Source organism: Neomonachus schauinslandi, chromosome 9, assembly GCF_002201575.2.
Source record: "Neomonachus schauinslandi chromosome 9, ASM220157v2, whole genome shotgun sequence".
Lineage (NCBI taxonomy): Eukaryota > Metazoa > Chordata > Mammalia > Carnivora > Phocidae > Neomonachus > Neomonachus schauinslandi.
Genome location: NC_058411.1, coordinates 65,346,687 through 65,367,313, shown reverse-complemented (window position 1 = coordinate 65,367,313; position 20,627 = coordinate 65,346,687). Strand labels below are relative to the sequence as shown.

General features: G+C 36.9%; 1 protein-coding gene and 1 pseudogene across 2 annotated transcripts in view; both read right to left on the bottom strand.

The window, feature by feature from the left end:
- Positions 1-20,627, bottom strand: part of PRKD1 (protein kinase D1) — a 318,037-nt gene that overhangs the window by 265,119 nt on the left and 32,291 nt on the right. The window lies entirely within an intron of this gene.
- Positions 6,036-6,605, bottom strand: LOC110585134 (annotated as a pseudogene).

Genomic DNA, 20,627 nt, shown 5'->3' with positions numbered 1-20,627 from the left:
CACACAACATGGGACTTTTAAGTAGCAACTTACAACATTTGCTGGAATTAAACTGAACTTCAGGTGACGCTATAGCTTACTCCATAGCACCTGTAAATTTTCAACGATTTTCTTTCTTTTTTTTTTAATCTGATGATATTCTCACCTCTGCCTGAGAGTGACAACATGAAGACTAGCCTATTTCTACACTGTTTTTCTGTTTATATATATTTTTTTAGATTTTATTTATTTATTTATTTGAGAGAGAGCGCACAAGCAGGGAGAGCAGCAGGAGGAGAGGGAGAAGCAGGCTTCCCGCTGAGCAAGGAGCCCGATGCGGGGCTCGATCCCAGGACCCTGAGATCACGACCCGAGCCGAAGGCAGACGCTTAATGACTGAGCCACCCAGGTGTCCCTGTTTTTCTGTTTTTAAAAGTATTTCGAGTAACACTGACTTTCATGTAGTCCATGGTCTTCCTCCTTTTCTTTTGGCTTACAATACTTGTTTTTCTTTGAAGGTGTTGCCACAGAAAGGGCTCTTCCTCTCAAAATATGAAATTCACCATCACTGCTCACTTCCTCCTTTTCCTCATTCTTAACGACTCCCCTTGAATATGGTTACCTTACGTCACTAGAGTCATCAACTCCAGGTTATTTTCATTTCTTCTCCTTAGTATTACCAAGGTGGGGTAAAAATAAAGGCAACCAGATGAAACTCTTACCCTTAGTTCAGATTTCCTCCATATTTCATGAAATCCATCAAACAAATGCCCAGATTATATTTCACAGTAAGATGAGCAAAAGCACACCTCTTCAGCTGTAGGCCCCTTTCCTTGTGCATTCATGGATGCCAAAATCAGAACCTACAGTTCGGGAGCTGCACACAGTTGCATCTTGTTTTGAGTTTTTGTTTGCAAACTGTCAGTAAGATCAGAATAAATTGCATGATATGCAGTCCAATATGTATATTCTTGAGCACATCTCAATGTATCCACCAAAAAATATTCATAGCTGCAGGTGTACAAAAAAAAAAGGCAGAATTATGGCTTGATTTGCCTTGATAAGCATGGCAATTTTCTGTACACTTTTCATAAAGTGCTAATCAATTTCAGCTCAAAATAGATTGAAACACCCAACAGATTGCTGCCATAGTCCACAAATGTTTGTCATTCGTAGGCTGTGGCAATAATGTGAATTCTGAGAAAGAAAACTGCAACTGAACTATACCTTGTAAAAATCCCTTCCATTTGTCTTAATAACCCCTGAAGCAACGCTAAGAATTATTTTGGAATCACATAAATTTGGATTTTCCATTTCTTTATTGTTACATCTAGGTATTGCTTGTAACATAGTAATATCTGTTGTAAGTATGATTATACATGGATTATATTTAGAACTCAGTGTAATGATGATATTTAAGAATCAGATATCATATCCATATTGTTTAATATTCTTCTAAAGTATAATTACAGACATCACATTCAATTTGGAACTGAATCATCACAGACTTCTGCAATAAATTACTCTTTGTATCTTTATCTGTTAAATATAGAATAATTTTTTGATAATGTTTTGTCAATATTCTAGTCCTTCCATTAAGGTTATTTCACAAACACTTTGAGGTGTTAATATTCATATTAATGCACCTTTCCGAGTGGCAGTGCTCCTGCCATATGAATCATTCATCTGCCTGGGATGTTTTGCCAAACCCAAGTGCCAAAACTTTGCCGAGCACTGTTATACTCCTACAAGGGAGCCTCTGCTCAAAACTGAGCGTATACTTTCCCTTTCATTAAGTGTGAGAAGCAAATGGTAATGATATTTAGATCTGGGTATGATATGCTCTCCATGTAAAGTAGGAAATTAAATGAGAATAGGTAACATTTCAAATTTTCACACCTTCCTCTTTAAAACTACAAAGGCGATAATATAATATGTGGGGGGTGGGGATAAAAGCCACACAGTTTGGCCTTAGAATGGGGGGTGCGGATAAAAGCCACACAGTTTGGCCTTAGAAAAAAAGAGTACTTGAGAGTTGGGACTTAAAGCAACTTCTGTGATCACCATCTGCCAAAAAATTTATCACCAAAATCAGAGGCAGCAGAGTGTCACAGACCCAGTCTCTGTGGTCAGGAAGCCTGTGTTTTTAAGTTGACTTGGCCATTAAATATGTGACCTTGAACAACTCACTATATCTGTTTCCCCATCTATAAAAAGGGGATTATGAGTAACTCATGATAAGTGAGACAATGCATGCAAAGTTCTGAGGATTAAATGAGATAATACATACCCAGCTCTTAGCAAAGTAGGTTCCAGTCAATTCTTAGTAAACATTAGCTGTTCTTATCAGCATCATCACCATCATTTGAAAGAGGAGTTCTAGACCCACAGTCTGAGTATGATAGTTAAGTGTTCTTACCTGCTTTATATCAACTGTCTGCCAAAGTATTTGTTTCTAGGTCTGGGTCCTCCTGACTCACATATATTAACCTATTTTCTAAAAGAGATGATAACATGTTCGGAAATCCAGTCAGCTCTGCATGAAATGGTAAACCTCTTGGCCCAAATTACCATCCATTAATCTTGTTAAAATAAGGGTGAAAAGGGTATGTAAAAAATGTGAAACACACTTAGAAAGTGTTCCTGACTCTCCTACACAAATGGAAAACTGTCATCTTTTCCTTATTCCAGATCTAGTATAACAGTAGCTGTATTCATTGATAAGCTGTTCCCATAATGTCACTCTTCTTACTCATTAGTGTCATCTCTGGAATTTAGCTAGACAGTCACCTGCACGGAGCCATGAGAGTTTCAAGAGCCACTGAGCAAAAAGTTTATACATTCTGACCTTAAAAAAATTGAATCTGATTTTGTTTCCAGAGAGGAAATTCATTTATTTACCCAATGAAAAAACAAAAACACACCATTCGGGAAAAACTCACTAATGTACTTAAAATGTAACCACAAAAATACATTTCAAATATTCTTAATTAATTACTATGGTCAAAAGGAAAACAGCTGACTCAAAAGCTGACTCAAAAGCTGACTCAAAATCTCTACACTAAATATCTTCCTTTTCTTTCTTCCCCCTTAGAATAGTTCTGTTAGGTAGTTGCTATGGAGCAAATCGATGCACAAAAGCAGTCAAAGCAGAAACATATTCAAGTGAATTCAGTTTATTAAAAAATACATATGTATTTTAGACATTATTTTCCTGAGATCACACAGAGTGCTTTGCCAATTTCCCCTTGACACTCTATTAGATTTTATGTACTTGTGCTTTTCTTCAAAATGCCAAAACATCAGCACAAACAACTTCATGTGATAAATTATCACCTCGTTCACTTTTCCAAAGACAATTTAAATACAAGTTATAGATGAAGGTTGCTTTATAAGTAAATTTGATGTTGCTTATACTTCTTTTCTCCCACAATTAGAGGCACTTCCTCAAGGGCAAGCTTTGGAACTTTAGGTGGATATAGTTACAATTAAACTTTATTGCATATTTTGCAGAGAGCAAAGCAAGATCACAATATGTACAAAAATGCTTTGTATGTAATAAATATTCAATATGCACTTGTGAATTCATTTGAGTAAATAACTTTCACATACAAAGGATGTTTTAAATATTTGTTTTAAAAAGTAGCTGAACATATCACACAAGATGGCTGTTAGCCATTTTTTAATCAGTAATTTATATAAGTAGAGGTGCACTGATTCCAGAAATGAGCAAGAAAAACCACTGTATAGAGAAAGAAAATGGAGATTATGTTCATACTCAATAATTTCAAATTGTTATTCTTACCTTTACAAAATATATTGCTTTTATTTTATAATTTATAAGTTCTATTACTACAGTATCATTTATTAATATAGATCACATATATAGGAATATGTGATCAACTTTATTTTCACCAAGGGTGTGAATGTTCAAAAGAGTTTGAAGAACTACACAAAATGGAAAGCTCTTCATTCACAGATCAAATTCACGCAGTTATTTTATGTTATTAAGATCTATTCTCTAACAATTTTATCAAATGTAACTGCCGGGTGCATTAATATAGGTTTTCACTGCCTGGTAGTCCACATAGTAAAAGCCGCGTGTGTCTTGAATAGCAGGTTGCTCTGTAATTTTACACATTTCAGCTTCAAGTTTTAGCCCCTATTTTAGTTTTAGTTTCAGTTTTAGTTTAGTTTGGTTTTGGTTTTGGTTTTATTTCAATTAGAGGAAAAATAAAGACCAACGATGAACATGTGTATATTGTCTTTACAGCTGTACAGATTTTACCCCGAGATACAATGCACTTACTTATCTTAGGCAAACTTCTGAATGTTCCTAAGCCTCAGTTTTTACACCTATAAAATGGAGATGATGCCTCACGGGCAGATAAAAATTGGCAGGCGGGGTAGAGGCGAGGGAGTCCACAAGAGCCCCGATGGGAAGAAGTATTATCATTATTAAAGCCCAAGAATCATACATAAAACAGAAAGCAAGTATTTGCAATAATGTGGAGAAAATGGAACCCTGATTCTTTGCTGGTGGGGGATGTAAAATGTCACAGTCTCTGTGACAAACTGTTCCTAAAATGGTTAACATAGAATCACCACATGACCCAGTAATTCCACTCCTAGAAGGAGAAACAGGTACTCAAAGAGACACTTATACACACATGTTCTTAGCAGTATTATTCACAACAGCCCAAAGGCAGAAACAATCGAAGTGTCCACACAGGAATCTATAAACAATTTATGGTATATACACATAATGGAATATTATTCAGCCATAAAAAGGAGTGAAGTTCTGATACATGCTACAACACACAGGAGACTTTAAAACATTATGTTAAGTGAAACAAACCAGTCACAGAAGGACAAATACTGAATGATTCCACTTATATGAAATATCTACAATAGACAAGTTCAGAGAGACAGAAAGAAGATTAGAAGTTACCAGGGGTTAGAGGGAGGAAGGATTAGAGGGTTATTGCCTAATGGTATAGAGTTGCTACTGGGGTGTTGAAAAAATTTGGGAACTAGACAGTTAATTGCACAACACCATGAATATACTTAATGCCACTGAATTGTATACTTAAAATGAATAAAGTGGTAAATTTATGTTCCATATATTTTACCACAATAAAAATTTTTAATAAATAAAAATAAAATTATATTATTATATCCTCTCTAGTAGAGTTCTTTCTACTCTACTCTCCTCCTCTTTACAGTAAAAATTCTTGAAATGGTTGTCTTGGCTCCTAGCCCCCACTTCTGATGTAACTCAGCAACCCACTTCAACCTGTCCTGGGCCCCACAGCACTCCTGAAATGCCTTCCACCAACCACACCATGCAGCGCCTTGCTGCCAAATCCTTCCCTGATAGATAGCCTATTGACTACCACCTCATTCCAAAAACACCCTGCTCCCTTGGTTTCTTGAAAGGACACTCTAGGTTTTCCTCCTCCCTCTCTGACCTACCCCTGCTCAGCTTTGCTTTGTTTGCTGTTTTGGTTTTTTTGTTTGTTTGTTTTGTGTTTTGTTGGTTTGCCTAGGTTTGGTTGTGGGTCCTTCACCCTCTATTCATTCTTCCATTTTTTTCCCCCTCAGGTTCCTTATTTTGGACATCCTTTCATCCTATTCCACAGACCCTCACTAGGCTTATCCATCCCCTCCCAAGATTTCAGTGAAGATGGTTGTGTTTTCCCAAACCCCCTCCTCCTTCCTTTTCTGTCCCTACCTTGGTGAACTGCTCCACCATTCTCTCCACTAGTCCAAGCCATAATGTCATCCTTTTCTGTCCCCAACAAACTCACTTACACACACACACACACACACACACACACACAAACTCACACTCAATATTTTTAAATCTTAGGTCTAGCTTTAAAAAAAAAAAAAAATCCAAATCAACACAACTTTAATTGCATCTTTAAAACACAAATAAATACTCTGGTTTTTCTTCAGATCAAATAAATCTTTCACCTCTTACTAAAATATCACAAATGAATCTAAAAAATCATCCGACATCTTGCTGTTTCTATAGCTGGGCAACTTAGATCTTATTCATCAACCTGAATTGTTTCTTTTTCAGAAACATATATACCATCCAAAAATTTTCTGATATCCTTGTTTTTAACTGCTGTGGCTTGCTGAATCAAAGCAGCTGAGTTTGATACAAGGTCAATGTCATTTCCTTCAAGAATTAACTCAGCTTTCTTGAGATACTGAACAAGCAACACCTAGTCTCATCTGAACCCTGCGAATATATTTTCATCCAAGAAATTTCTGATTTCAACAAGAGAACCATTCTCCTGAATAACCATGTTGGTGGGGAAGTGAGCATGCACAGACCTCATTTTGTAGGGGAAGCCCAGTGTAAAGCCCTTGATCATGTTCTGTACATGACTACAGACAGTGAGAACAGTAGCCAGTTCTTCCCTACTTCCCCAACATTTGTCAACCCAGAGCTTCTTCTTTTTCTTTCCAAAGAGACTGAGTTCTACACTGATGTGACTGAAGTCCCTTTGAAGAGTTCCTCTGGGGTCCTTCATAGTAACAGTACGTCCCTTCAGAGTGATGCCGACATTTTCTGGAATGTCAACTGTCTGATCGCTGAGAATGGCCTTCATTCTCACAATAGATGCGGCAAAGAGCAAGTCTAGCTTTTTAATAGCTCTGGAAGTCACTCACTCCTTTCTATCCCTACAACCAATGTCAATTATTGCCCCCACGATACTGCTAGCTTATTAAGTGATGGCCCTGCCTCTCATTCCATTTCAATCTCTTCTCTTCAGTGAGTCCGCAATCAAATTTCTGAAGTACCAATCTCTCTCTACTACTCTCCTCTATAAAAATCTTGCATGGTTCTTCACTGCCAGAATCATGCTACAAGGCGGCATGTATCTTCATAATGTAGCCTCACCTTACCTGTGGCATCTCTCCCCTCCCCCACCCCAAACTCAGTGTTCCAAGCACAGTAAACTCTTCCCTCCCCCACCCTAAACTCAGTGTTCCAAGCACAGTAAACTAGTCTCAGTTACTAAGCCACGTTTGCTGAGCCCCACAGGCACACCACCAAACCTGGACTTAGGACAGTGAAAGAGAACCCATGCACTCCAGGACAGCAGACATAAAGGACTCTCCCGGCAAAACGACTGGAAGCTCTCTCGACCGATCAGCCTCTGCATTTAGTGTCCTCCATTTTCTCCTCCAAACATTTCACCCAGTGAACTTACATTTTTCACTGAACAAAGCTACTGGTTCTTCCACAAGCTGTTTCCTGAAGCCCCAAAACAGAAACCCTGAACTCCCAAAACCCTACATTTTTCCATTATACTCTTAATTTACCCCTTTCATAATCTTTATGGTACTTTACTGTAATTTTCTGTTTGCTACTCTCCTCCCACTCCATTCCAATTGACTTTAGATTCCTCAAGGACAAGACTTAACTTATTCATCATTATATGTCTGAACCCAGCTCAGTCTCTAACACAATAGTAAGCCATCAGCAAATCTGTGAATAAATCAATGTCTCTGGATTATTAAAAACCATTAAAAAGCAAAGCTCTGTTAAATACATATTTGAACATGGTGATTTTAATACTTTACCTAGCTTTTTTTTTTTTAAAGATTTTATTTATTTATTTGACAGAGAGAGAGAGACAGTGACAGAGGGAAGCAAGTGGGAGAGGGAGAAGCAGGCTTCCCGATGAGCAGGGAGCCCCATGCGGGGCTCGATCCCAGGACCCTGGGATCATGACCTGAGCCAAAGGCAGATGCGTAACCGACTGAGCCATCCAGGCGCCCCAGAGTTAGCTTTTAATTATTCTACAAATAATAATTTACAATGCCCAGTGTTTTCTACCAAAAATAAATAAAATAGACAATTTAGGGACAAGTCACTTGCCACTGAGCCTTAACTAGTTTTCTTATATATCTATATTTGATCAGTAATCATGTATTATATCATAACCCTGTTAAAGGTCCAAGACCAATGCTAGGTATCTATTCTGTAGAAACAATTATGGTTAAAAATAAATAAGCTCCAATCTAAAAATTATACTTTCTCTCCAGTTTCTCTCTCTTTTTATGGTGGCAAAATACACATAATATAAAATTTACTACCTTAACCATTTTTAGCTATATAGTTTAGAAGGGGTAAGTCTATTCATTGTTATGCAACCAACTTCCAGAACTTTTTTATCTCACAAAACTGAAAGTCTATACCCATTAAACAACTCCCCATTTCTCCCTCTCCCCAGATCCTGGCACCTCCCATTCTACTTTCTGTTTCGATGAATTTGACAACTCTAGATACCTCATATAAGTGGAATTATATGCATTTGTCTTTTTGTGACTAGCTTATTTAATCTTATCATGTCCTCAAGGTTCATCCACGGTGTCAGAATTTCCTACCTTTTTAGGGTTGAATAATATTTCATTGTATGTATATACCATGTCTTGTTTATCCATCTATCCCTGTATAGGACACCTGGGTTGACTCCTCCTCTTAGCCATTGTGAATCATGCTATTCTGAACATGGTCCACCATTTCTTTTAATAACAGAAAATAAATACATGATATCACAAGCATTAAAAATAAAGAAGTAAAAGTTTACAGAAAAAAAGAAGTATTTTTCCATATGTATATTTATTGCTTTTTTCTATAGATATGATTTTTAGATGAAATTTTCTTTGTGACTCACACTTTCACTAACAGACATATGTTTAACACAATCCAAACATCATGTCTGTTCTAAAAATGAATATTCATTCACTTTAATGACAAAGTAGCTCTTTTTAGCTACATTTAGATGGAACTTACTTTGGGAAAAAAACTTGTCTTCTGATTTCTGGGTATATTTGATTGACATATCATAAAATACTTTATTTCATGCATGAATATGTAAATGACTACTAGCCCTTTGGGGCTACATCTGAGATTTGCCACCTAAATTTGCACAGTCCAGAGACCCCAAGACAGGGAACAAACATAAGCAAAAATGAATAAATTGAGAACACAATTCACAATTATGAAACTTCTGCAATCTGTCTTTACTCACTGCTCTCAGATGCATCATTGTCAGTATCTGACCCCGTTAGGTGGCTGATAAGAGGATTTTGAAGGCCAGCAGATTTTATTTTTAACCTCTCCATATGGGTGACCTTCTAGTTTCAATGTGAGCATCATCTGCAGAGATGATCATCAAATGGCAACTCCTACCCTAAAATGTTTTGGGTAATTTTGTCAACTCAAAAATGATGCTCAGTTAAAGAACAGTATGTACAGTGAGATCTTCCTTTTGCTTAAAAGTTTGTACATAAGTACATTTTAAAAGGTCTACAGGAGTACAGACAAAAATATCACAAGTAATTTACTGACATAGGACTAAAAGAATTTTTTCAAAATGTATGCAATGTTCTGCTTGTACAATGAATAAAAGTTTAAAAGTGACTTTTGCTATCAGGATTTTCAGTGAGCTAACTTCTTTTTTAACGTGAAACATAATATGACAAATATTTCAAATGTAAAACTGGACTGAAACACTGAAAGGTAATAAGATTTTATAAAAACATACATATATACACCAATGTATTAATATTTCAAGTCTAATGTTAGCAATACCAATGATAATAGAACACATTGTTATTACGTATTTCAAAATTAAGAGACACGAAGTATTTTGTCTGCGATTTATAGTCCAAAATGTTATATTCTCATGAACCTTAAAGACATCGAAGATGATTCTCCATATATGAAACTCTGCATATAAGAATAATATAGTATTATTCACCCATCTATTTGCTCAACAAATATTTAATAGATGCTATAATGTCCCAGAGACAGATTCAAAGCTATATCTGACAAAACAAAAAAGAGAGCAGTCTCAACACATCAAGGACCTCAGTCAGGCGACAAAGACAGATGCTAGCTTATTATTATTACTAGACCAGGTGAGCAGTCCACTCAAGAGTAGAAGAGAAAGAGGCTGGGGGTTCAGAATGAAGCAAGCACAGAATTCTTCCCTGAAAGGTCAAAAAAAGGCACTCCAGAAAGAAGATGAGGAAATTAAGCTTTGGGAATGAGCAAAAATTTACCTGGGGCTGAGCCCAGGTTTGCACAGGTAAAGTGACAAGTCTCTAGGCAGCAAGAACAAGTTGGGCAAAGGTACAGAGAGTGACGAAAATTACTTAAAATATTTTCCTTTGTAGGCTCTATTCCTCAGTCCTGAGAAAATAAAACACAGTTGTATTTATCTCTGAGATGAACTTTCAGAGAGCACTATCGTTCAAAAAGACAAAACACTGTAACTCTTTCAACATTCATGATCTCCTACTCATCCAGAGGAACCCTTATTTTTTGGACTAAGCTGCCTCTTCTTTCATATTCCTTTATAAATTCCCATTTACTCAGGATTTAAGAACACCACCACATACAAATATGGGACAAAGGGATGACTTCAGATATTCATCACAGGCAGTTTGGAGAAATAATTATGACTTAAAAATGCCCCCATTTCCTGACAAAACTTGAATAAGAACAGCAGTTAGCAGGGTTAAGGGGGAATTCCCCATTCCCTATGGAGTGTAATTTAAATGAAAATATACTTTTTTTGGACACATTGGTTAGAATGAGTTTACAGAATACCTAAGCTATGAGAAAATACTCTGATGTCCACACAAAGCCTCTCGAGGCAACAGCACGGTGTGGCTGGCAGGGACCTGAGTAAGGAATGAGGGAAAGGGGAGGAAGGCACCTGCTCCCCACTCTGACACATTCTTGAACAAGGAAGGCTCACGGTAAGGTCCAGCTGCTGGCGTACACTGTTATTCATTAATATTCTAGAAATCAATGGAATTTTAGGGTGTACCTGGTATGTTCAATGGATTGCTTCTGTGCCCTGGCATTCTTGTAATGCTTAGCTGTAGCTGCCAAAATTAAAAAGGTATGAAACTAGTACAGAAAGGATTCCTAATATGTCTAAATGTAGATACATCCAGATCCAGGTAAAACATTAAAGATTTTAAATAAAAGTCGATTGTCACCACTTCTTACTCTCTCTTGTTCTCTTCCTCCCAACCAAAAGGAACAAAATCATAGTTCCAGTAAATTGATGGCAATGTCTTTTATGATATACGACTCTCAGGGAAGAACCTGTCAGTGTGTTCAAATGAACAAGTTTATTTTCAAAAATCGTATTTGGGAGAGAGTTCCTGGAAGCATGCTAAACCATGCAATGACAAAACTTACTCTGTGCCTAGCACCATCTGCTGACACCCTTCCAGCCAATTCTCTTAATATAATAAACCATACAAGCCAAGAAATGTAATGCAGTCAGCAGAACGTAACCACACCCACTGTACATGTATATTCAATGAGATAGTCTTTAACAGATTCCATAGCTATTTTGCAACAGAACAAAAGATGGACTGAGCAACTACATTTGTTAGTTTTCCTCTGTCAGCTACATTTATCACAGTATTAATCATCCAGATTTGTATGTGATGGTAAAGAAAAAACATGAATTGTAGTTGTCTTCCCTCCTCTGATGGTAGGTGCTGTCATTTTAACTGGAATGACTGACATTCGACATCGAGCAGTTTTCTGGAAAGGAACTTGTGCACCTCTCAATGGCACATCTGGTAGCTGCAGATGGTGAGGATTAGCATAATTTTCCCAGCAACGATGCGCCAAAAGCATAACGCAAATTAAGACTTATGCCTGATGTCAATTGTTTGTTTCTTGCCAATGTTAATATAAAATCTTCTAGAGATGGTTTTAATGCGTTCTCTCAGCTCAAACTCCAGGAAAAAACCCAGAAAGCAATCCCAACTGCCCTGCAGGTGGACTTGAATACTTTTAACACAGCCTAACGCCACTATCGTTCTGCCTTCCTCTTGTACAAAGATGGTTAGGTCTCCTGCTAGGGGTGCAACCAGTACACGATGTGGTGTCAACAAAATGCATGCCCTCTATGATGCATGAAGGTTTGATCTGTATCATATCTGCATGTGTAGTATATTTACTATGTCCATATCACTGATGCAGTAGAAGCAAGATTTCAAACAAGCATGAAATAAGGTATCTGTTCTGTGAAGACAAGGAGGAGAAAACTGAGCACCGAATCTATACAAGGAACAGCTCTAGGCTCCCTGAGAGATATGTCAGTATATAAGGTACACCGCTTTTTCTCAAAGACTGCAAAATGAAGAAGAAAAGCTTAGGTTATAAATATACAGTGTAATATGTTGTAAGTGATATGAGCCCCAGTGAATAAGACTTGAGGCAATGTATAAATGCCCAGATGAGTGGACAAACATAATCATGCTGGAAGACCTACAGAAAGATAGATCAACTTTTACATGAATTAGGCTAGAAAGGCATCCCTTGAAGGGATACTTGAGACCTGGAACATAGGGCATATTTTAGTTAACCTATTAGTAAGCAAATATATTCAAGAGAAGAAAAAGAAAATCAGACCTAAATGGTACAATTCAAGGTTAACAGGACAATAAGTCACAGTGGTATATGAGGGAATCTGTAACATCCATATTGACCCACAGGGTTAACATAAGTGAGTAATGGGAATAAAAGTCCACATAGCAATGAAATGGGAAAAAAAAAGCAGAGGAGTGATATAAAGAACAAGTACACCACACAAAGCAGAGATTCAGTTCCTAGGTAAGGTGTAAGTTATTATTACTACAACCCTAAGTTATTTCCCATATTTACTGATACATACTCAACCTTGTTTCTAAAATGGTTAAAAAAAAATTCACCAAAAAAGCATACAATGTACAAGATGAAATAAGGTAAAAATAATGTGCTGGGTAAAGCAGAGCAGAGCTAACACTTCATTATTCAAGTAGTGATATTGACTTAAAGCTCTGAAGCAGATATCTTCTATCCCCCGAACTGCTGTGTTCCTAACGTGTGCAAACACCCCACAACCCTAACATGCTTGGGTTCTCCTCAGAGTAACATTACTAAAGTTAGCAGCATTAGACCTCTAGTCCTTGATACTATTTTCTTAAACTCATCTTAATTTTAATGCAATTTAAAAGTATAAATACTGGGGCGCCTGGGTGGCTCAGTCGTTAAGCATCTGCCTTCAGCTCAGGTCATGATCCCAGGCTCCTGGGATTGAGCCCCGCATCGGGCTCCCTGCTCCACGGGAAGCCTGCTTCTCCCTCTTCCAGTCCCCCTGCTTGTGTTCCCTCTCTCGCTGTGTCTCTCTCTCTCAAATAATTAAATAAAATCTTAAAAAAAAAAGTATAAATACTGCTAGCCTAATATGATTGAAATTATTATTTTAAAGACAATTATGTTTTGGATATAAATTAGGCTATTCCCGAACCAAAATTTTGATTAAGATTTGTAGTTGCAATGATCTCTACCAGTGCTTCTTTAATATTAATAGATGTTTATACTATTATCTACTAGTATTAGGGATAAAAAAAATTTCCATTTACATGAAAAAAACCTATATGAAACAACTAATAGCATTACCTAATAATGAAGCACTAGGAGTATTCTTCTAGAAATACTGTTGCTCACATTTTAACTTTTTTCGGAAGCACTGACCAATGCCATGGACATTTGAAAAAGGAATAAAAGAGTTATGTATCGAAAATGAAGTAATGATATCATCACTTGCAATATAACTGCACAACTAAATAGAGAAAGAAGCACCTGAAAAACTAAGCGGTTATTTTCTTCTTTGCAAAAAAAGAGAGAGATAAAAGAATACAATTCTTTCTATCTTCCTTTTAATTATTAATTAAGTGATCATAAGAAAAGGACTTCACCCCAATTTTCTCATCCGCAAATACAAGCAAGTATCTAATATATATTGTTATTTTCTTCAAGGTAAAAAAAATGTTTTGGGGAAAATCAGACAAGTCAATGTATCCATGTGTTTTTAGTTATGAATACATCCAAGTAAATCAAAGAAGGATTTTCAAAATGGGAAAAGGTATCATTTAAAAGCTATAGGCTGGGGCGTCTGGGTGGCTCAGTCAGTTAAGTGTCTGCCTTGGGTTCAGGTCATGATCCGGCTCAGGCTCCCTGCTCAGTAGGGAGTCTGTTTCTCCCTCTACTCTTCACCCCACTCGTGCTCTCTCTCACAAATAAATAAAATCTTTTTTAAAAAATAAAAAATAAAAGCTATAGGCTGCTAAAGACAATTCCATCTTTAATAGGCTTTTTGAGCATATAGAAAATAATGCAGTCAGGGATGCTGTAATGAGTTCTTATCTAGCCTAGTCTAAAAGTCTCTCAGAGGTCCTTTCCTTCCCCTAACAAGAATTTACAGAGCGTGTGTGTCTGTGTGTGTGTGTGTGTGTGTGTGTGTATACAGCATAACCTAGGCTCTAAGGCTACAGAAGGAATCAGAAAAGTGTTCTTGTGGAACATGGAGTCCAACAGAGGAGACAACAGTTAGAGAATCACACAAATAAATGTGAAATTACATTGTGGTAAGACAATAATGAGATAAGTGCTACTAAAGAAAAAAAAGAAGTATAGAGACAAAGTCAAAGGTCTATGCTATGCTACCCTAGCATAAAATAACTAAGATCATTTCACTATAAAAACTGTTCACATTGGAATTGAAATAATATAACAGTCATAACCCCCAAATTTGCTTATTAAAAATATGTATTTTTACATATTTTTATACCCTAGGCTGCAAACTGAGAATATTGGCGATAATAGCTGGCAGTACTCCAGGCATTTAGGGAATTCTAATCTGAAGAAGCTCATAGATAGACTTCAATCCTGTGCATTCTCCTTGACTCCAAAAGAGAAACTTTTGGACAAATGTTAGCCCTGAAGAACACAGGAAATCACTTAAGCAAAAAATCTTTCCTTGGTAATTCTCTAACAAGGTTCTCAAATGATTTGTATCATTTTCTGTATGCATATGAACTTCTTAAATCCCTGGACGATTATATTATTGATACTACCACAGTATTCTTTTAATATTTTTGCCAGTATCTTATCAAATGTAGTCCTCTCTAGACACCATCCTGTTCTCCTAAGATAAAGCAAAGAACTGCTAGTTTTGACATGCTCAGATATTTCAAATGTTTTATTTTTTCTCACTGTTAAGAATTTTTATTAGTTCTCCCAATCTGTTACAAGTAACAGACTAAATCTCTCAAAAGCATCTTTCAAAAGTGAAAACCCCATCAAATAAAGAATCTTTTTAAAATCAATTTTTGCTCCTAATTCACTAATTGAGCAAGAAAGCTAAGCCCCCTAATTCTTAATTCTTCATCTATAAAGCAAATATGCTGGAAGGAATAACAAATGTGATCTGGTACCTGACATAATAAATGGTATCCTAAAATAAATACATATGTGTTTGTGTGTGTCTGTGTGTGTGTGTGTGTGTGTGTGTAGGTAGGGGTAGATGATTGATAGATGAATAGAAGATGAACAGATACATAGATGGGCAGATAGATGATAGAAGTAGAGAAACAGACAGATGATAGACACAATAATATAGAGATGATACACAGATGAATAAGTAGCTACATGGATAGATAGATGACAGAGAGACAGACAGACAGAAAGATAATAGATGGATGGATAGACAGATAGGTGCGAAAACTGACAACATAACAAATGAAGGTGAGTTAGGCAATAACCTTAGAAAATTCAGATATTCTTTTTTTTTTAAAGATTTCGTTTTATTTATTTGTCAGAGACAGAAAGCATGCAAGCACAAGTGGGGGGGATGGGGGGCAGAGGGAGAAGCAGGCTCCCCGCTGAGCAAGGATCCCAATTCCAAACTCGATCCCAGGACCCTGGGATCATGACCTGAGCTGAAGGCAGACGCTTAACCAACTGAGCCACCCAGGTGCCCCAAATTCAGATACTCTTAAAGGACTATCACAGGACTGAAATCAGCCCCTTGACCTGCCCCCCCTTTTTTTTCAATAAAATGGCTAAAGATAAAATATTCCAAGTATCTTCCAAGGGAATGAAATCTTCTAATGCAATAACTCTTCCAAGAGAAGACACTGCCTAACTAGCAGTACGCAGATAGATGAGAATGCAAACATTGAAACCAATTATACAAAAAAAAAAAAAAGCCTAATTTCTGTCTGACACTACATACTCTGATAAACAAAGATATGTAATTTTTTATGAAACTGATCCACTGTTGTGAAATTAGATGCTTCATATGACTGAAATTTGTATCTACCACCATGGTCACAATTTCTTGTGGTAAGTTTTATCTGCCTTTCACATAAAATATACCTGGTATTAAACAGCAAGAAAGAATCCCTACCAAAAACATTAACCAAATATTTAACAAATGCCTGCTTATATCCAGGCACTGTTCTAGACACTCAGAACTTATTAAGGAAGAAATGCACCAACATACAACATCTCTTATCACAGGGCACAAATATGGTGAATGGATGCTAGCAGGATGCCCAAAACACAGCTATGTAATAAGCTATAAAGATAAAATGAATAAGCGGAAAAAATCCTTTAAAGGAGCATAAATATCATTGCTGTGGCAGAGGTATAGGCTGCTCAGAGACTCAAGCAATAATCAGAGTGGAATTTAATCATATAAAACAGAGCCACCTTGGATGGCAAAACCGTCTGTCCAATTGCATGGTGTAACCAAAAGCCACAAGTGAAATATTTAGTTAGATACCAGTTTTCCTTTTCCTCTGTTTATCTCATGCACACACACATACGGGCTATTAGACTATTCTTTTTTCTTTATTTTATTTTATTATGTTATGTTAGTCACCATACATTACATCATTAGTTTCTGATGTCGTGTTCCATGATTCATTGTTTGCGTATAACACCCAGTGCTCCATTCAATACATGCCTTCTTTAGGGCTATTATACTATTACAGTCCATCACCGTCAGTCCTGATGCCTCTCCCTTCTCCACCGTCATATACACAAATAAGCTGCTCCTCTTCAAGGTCTATTCCAGTGCACACCTCTTCTGCAAGCATCCCTCTAATTGAATAGGATCTTAACCCTCTTTTATTTCTCCGAGGCACAGTCTCTGCTTTTACTACCGAATGGTAAATTTTTGGTATTTTTTAATCCCTCTTAGAGATTAAAAAAAAAAAAAAACACCTCTATTTTAGCCCTTACATAAAATATACATTTTCTGAGAAATATCTAGAGAGATATTCATGGAATTAAATTCAGAAAGAGAGTTTACATGTAGCTAGCTACTTAGAAATACATACATATTTAGTTTTTATAAAAATTTTTAAATAAAAGACTTATTTTAGAGAGGGAGGGAGTGTGTGCACACGAGTGGTGGGAGAGCTAGATAGAGGGAGAAAGAGGGAGAGAGAATCGAAGCAGACTCCCCACAGAGTGTGGAACCCGCCGCGGAGCTCGATCCCACAGCCCTGAGATCATGACTTGAGCCGAAATCAAGAGTCAGACACCCAGACGACTGAGCCATCCAGTCACCCCTATTTTTTATAAAAACTTCTAAAGGACTTTCTATTCACCTCTCAAAATTTTTTGTCAAAATTTGTCAGCACCGATGCTGACAAATAAGTCACTTAATTTATTGCCTTGATATTAATAGTAAATAACTTCACTTTGGCATAAATTAAGAATTATTTAGCTTCACCAAACTTCATGTCCTCTTCATATACGGTGAATGTTTTATCACACACTTCTTACAGGTCACACATTCTCCAGGTATTTTTTCTACACACAGCTCTTTGGCACCTTTCTTTCATTTCAACACACAACCATTCTTTCTTTCAATTAAAAACACACCAATGTATTAAATGTAATACCTTGATAAGTACACAGTAGATACTAGATGAATAATTATTGAGTTTTCTCTTTTCATTTAAGGATTCAAATTTTCCAAACACCTTCGCCAAACTATTGAGGAAGTTTCTCTTCGTATCAAGAACAATCTTCCGTGCCTTGTGCTACTAAATTCTAGCCATCCACACCAACAAAAAGGAAGGAAGGAAGGAAGGAAGGAAGGAAGGAAGGAAGGAAGGAAGGAAGGAAGGAAGGGAGGGAGGGAGGAAGGGAGGGAGGAAGGGAGGGAGGGAGGAAGGAAGGAAGGAAGGAAGGAATAAAAAAGAAAAAAGAAAAAGAAGGGTATTACGCATTTTCTCTTTCAAGAGTCTGTTTTGCAGTTTCCATGCTGACAGACTTCACAATAAAAGTCTTACACAAATTACCCTCCTTTGCAGTGCCAAGAATGACTTAATGCTCAAAGGTCTATTGCATAGATGCCCTGACCTCCTATCACATTATTAATTTCTGGAAAAGGCAAAGGCTCAAGGCTGACTCTTCTTCTCAGGTGTGCACTCGCTTTCATGTACTGAACAATGGTACTTTAGAAGTGGATTCATTAGATTGAGATCACATCAAATATTCTACAGTGCCCAGCTGGCATTCTAAAACTGATTATTATTAGAATTGATAATAATAAATATGAATGGCCATTCATTGGAAGGGAAGTCACTAAAATTCTAGGTGGCTTCATTCATTGCTTACAAATAAGAATCTGTCAACATTTCCATCAAATACATCTATTTCTAGAATGTCACAGCCACAAAAGTTATTTTGGAATAGAAGCACCATTAAAAATGTCCATGAAAGACTATTTCTTCATAATGTTAAAAATAAATTCCATTCAGCTCTATGAATTTGAAGTACTTAGAATACCATATGTATTTCCATAACATATCTGTTTATTTGCTTCTGAAATGGCTATTGATAAACCTTCTCAAAATACAATTCAAACTTTTTAAAATGAAAAAAATGACAATCGATGAAATAAAACTAAGTTATACTACTCTGAGAGTTTGATACATTTCCATTTTCTAGTAGAAATAGTAGAATAAGTAAAGTTTTATAACAGAAAAATGTAAAAGATCAGATTTTAATACATTTAATGCATATAACAGAGCAGTTTATTATTGCCAAGACCAAATACTCCTGTTTCAAGTTATACTTTACCGAGGGTGTTAATGACCAAAGTTATTGTTTTAAAATAACTGGAATTGTTTTTATTTTTTAAATAACTAGTTTTTAGTTTTAGTTCTGTTTTTCAAGTCTTATTAATGTCATTCTTTTTTCTTCACCCAGGTATTTGGTGCCAAAGCTTTCCCTCTCTCTCTCATTTCTATTTGTTAAATGTAACTTTGTTCTTGAAGTTACCCAAGAAAAAGTCAATAATTCCAGTTACAGAAGTCACAAAAAATATATGAAATGAAAAAATATATTCTTTCAACTTCAAAACTGAAAGATAAGAAATGCCTTGCTGATATTATTTTCTTTAGCGTGTGGTTCGTAGGCTCCTACATAGTACTGCTAGGTTCAGGAGGGTCAGTTGCAACACAGGAAAGAATGCACAGACACCGGGGTTCTAATTCTAGTTCTCACTGTGATTTGAAATTCTAGTTCTGCTCCTAGGTCTGACTCTACACTAACACATTAAAATTTCCTTGATAATTACCGAAAACAACCGGTGAAGCTATCTTCACTTTCAGGATGCATTTTCTGGGCAGTTAGTGAGTTAGTGAGTACTTTGTATGGATCAAGTATTTCTGAGGCAGAGATTTAAAAGATAAACAAAAACTTGCATATCTTTGACCTCACAAAGCCTGGAATCTAGCAGAGAAGAGAAACATTATGCAAATAGTTACATGAATATTTATGTAGAGTCATGCCACCTGCTACAAAGGGAACATTTAGTGAGAAATGGAGTGTATAACCATGTAAGGTTTCTCCGAGGAAACAACATTAAAGCCCAGACATTCAGGATGGGCAAGGGTGAGACAAGTGAAGGGGAAGGGCGGTAGAGGAAAAGTAGTCCAGTAAGAAGGAACGGGAAGTACCAACACAAGGAGGTAGGAGGGGCTTGGGGTCTTTAAGGAACTGAAAGGCAACTGTCAGGGCCAGAGATGGAAAAAGAGGCAAGCTGAGTCTCCTGGGTGGATCAGTCAGACCCTGCAGGGCCTTCTTTGCAGATTCTTGTCCATGTCATAGACTGTGGACTTCATCTTAGGTGCAGAAAGTATATAACATCTTCAATGGGAAGCAGAAGCCAAAGGATTTCTGGTGATGTGGTCTGCACCTCCTGGGACACAGAACAGGACAGAGTAAGGTGAAGAAAGGACAGGGTCCTGTGAAAATAATCTACAGAAGTCACTGAAGGTTTTTACACAGGGGTATGATTTGATGACACTTGCATTTGTAGAAAATTCCGTTTGCTAAGTACAGAATGGAAGAGGATACTTGTAATACAAGCAAAACTGATGATGTCTAGGACTGTGGGGTTAACAGTAGAGATGGAGGAAAGTAATCAGATTTGAGATAGCACTCAAAAACACAATGGATGGGGCGCCTGGGTAGCTCAGTTGGTTAAGCGTCTGCCTTCCAGTGAGGTCATGATTTCAAGGTCCTGGGATCGAGTTCCGCATCAGGCTCTCTGCTTAGCAGGGAATCTCCTTCTCCCTCTCCCTCTGTGCATGCGCTTGCTCTCTCTCACTCCCTCCCTCTCTCTCTAATAAATAAATAAATAAAATCTTAAAAAAAAAACAATACAGTGGACAAGACTTGGTGATTAGAGAGGCGATAGAGAATGGGTGGTGGTGTAGGGACATCTCAATTT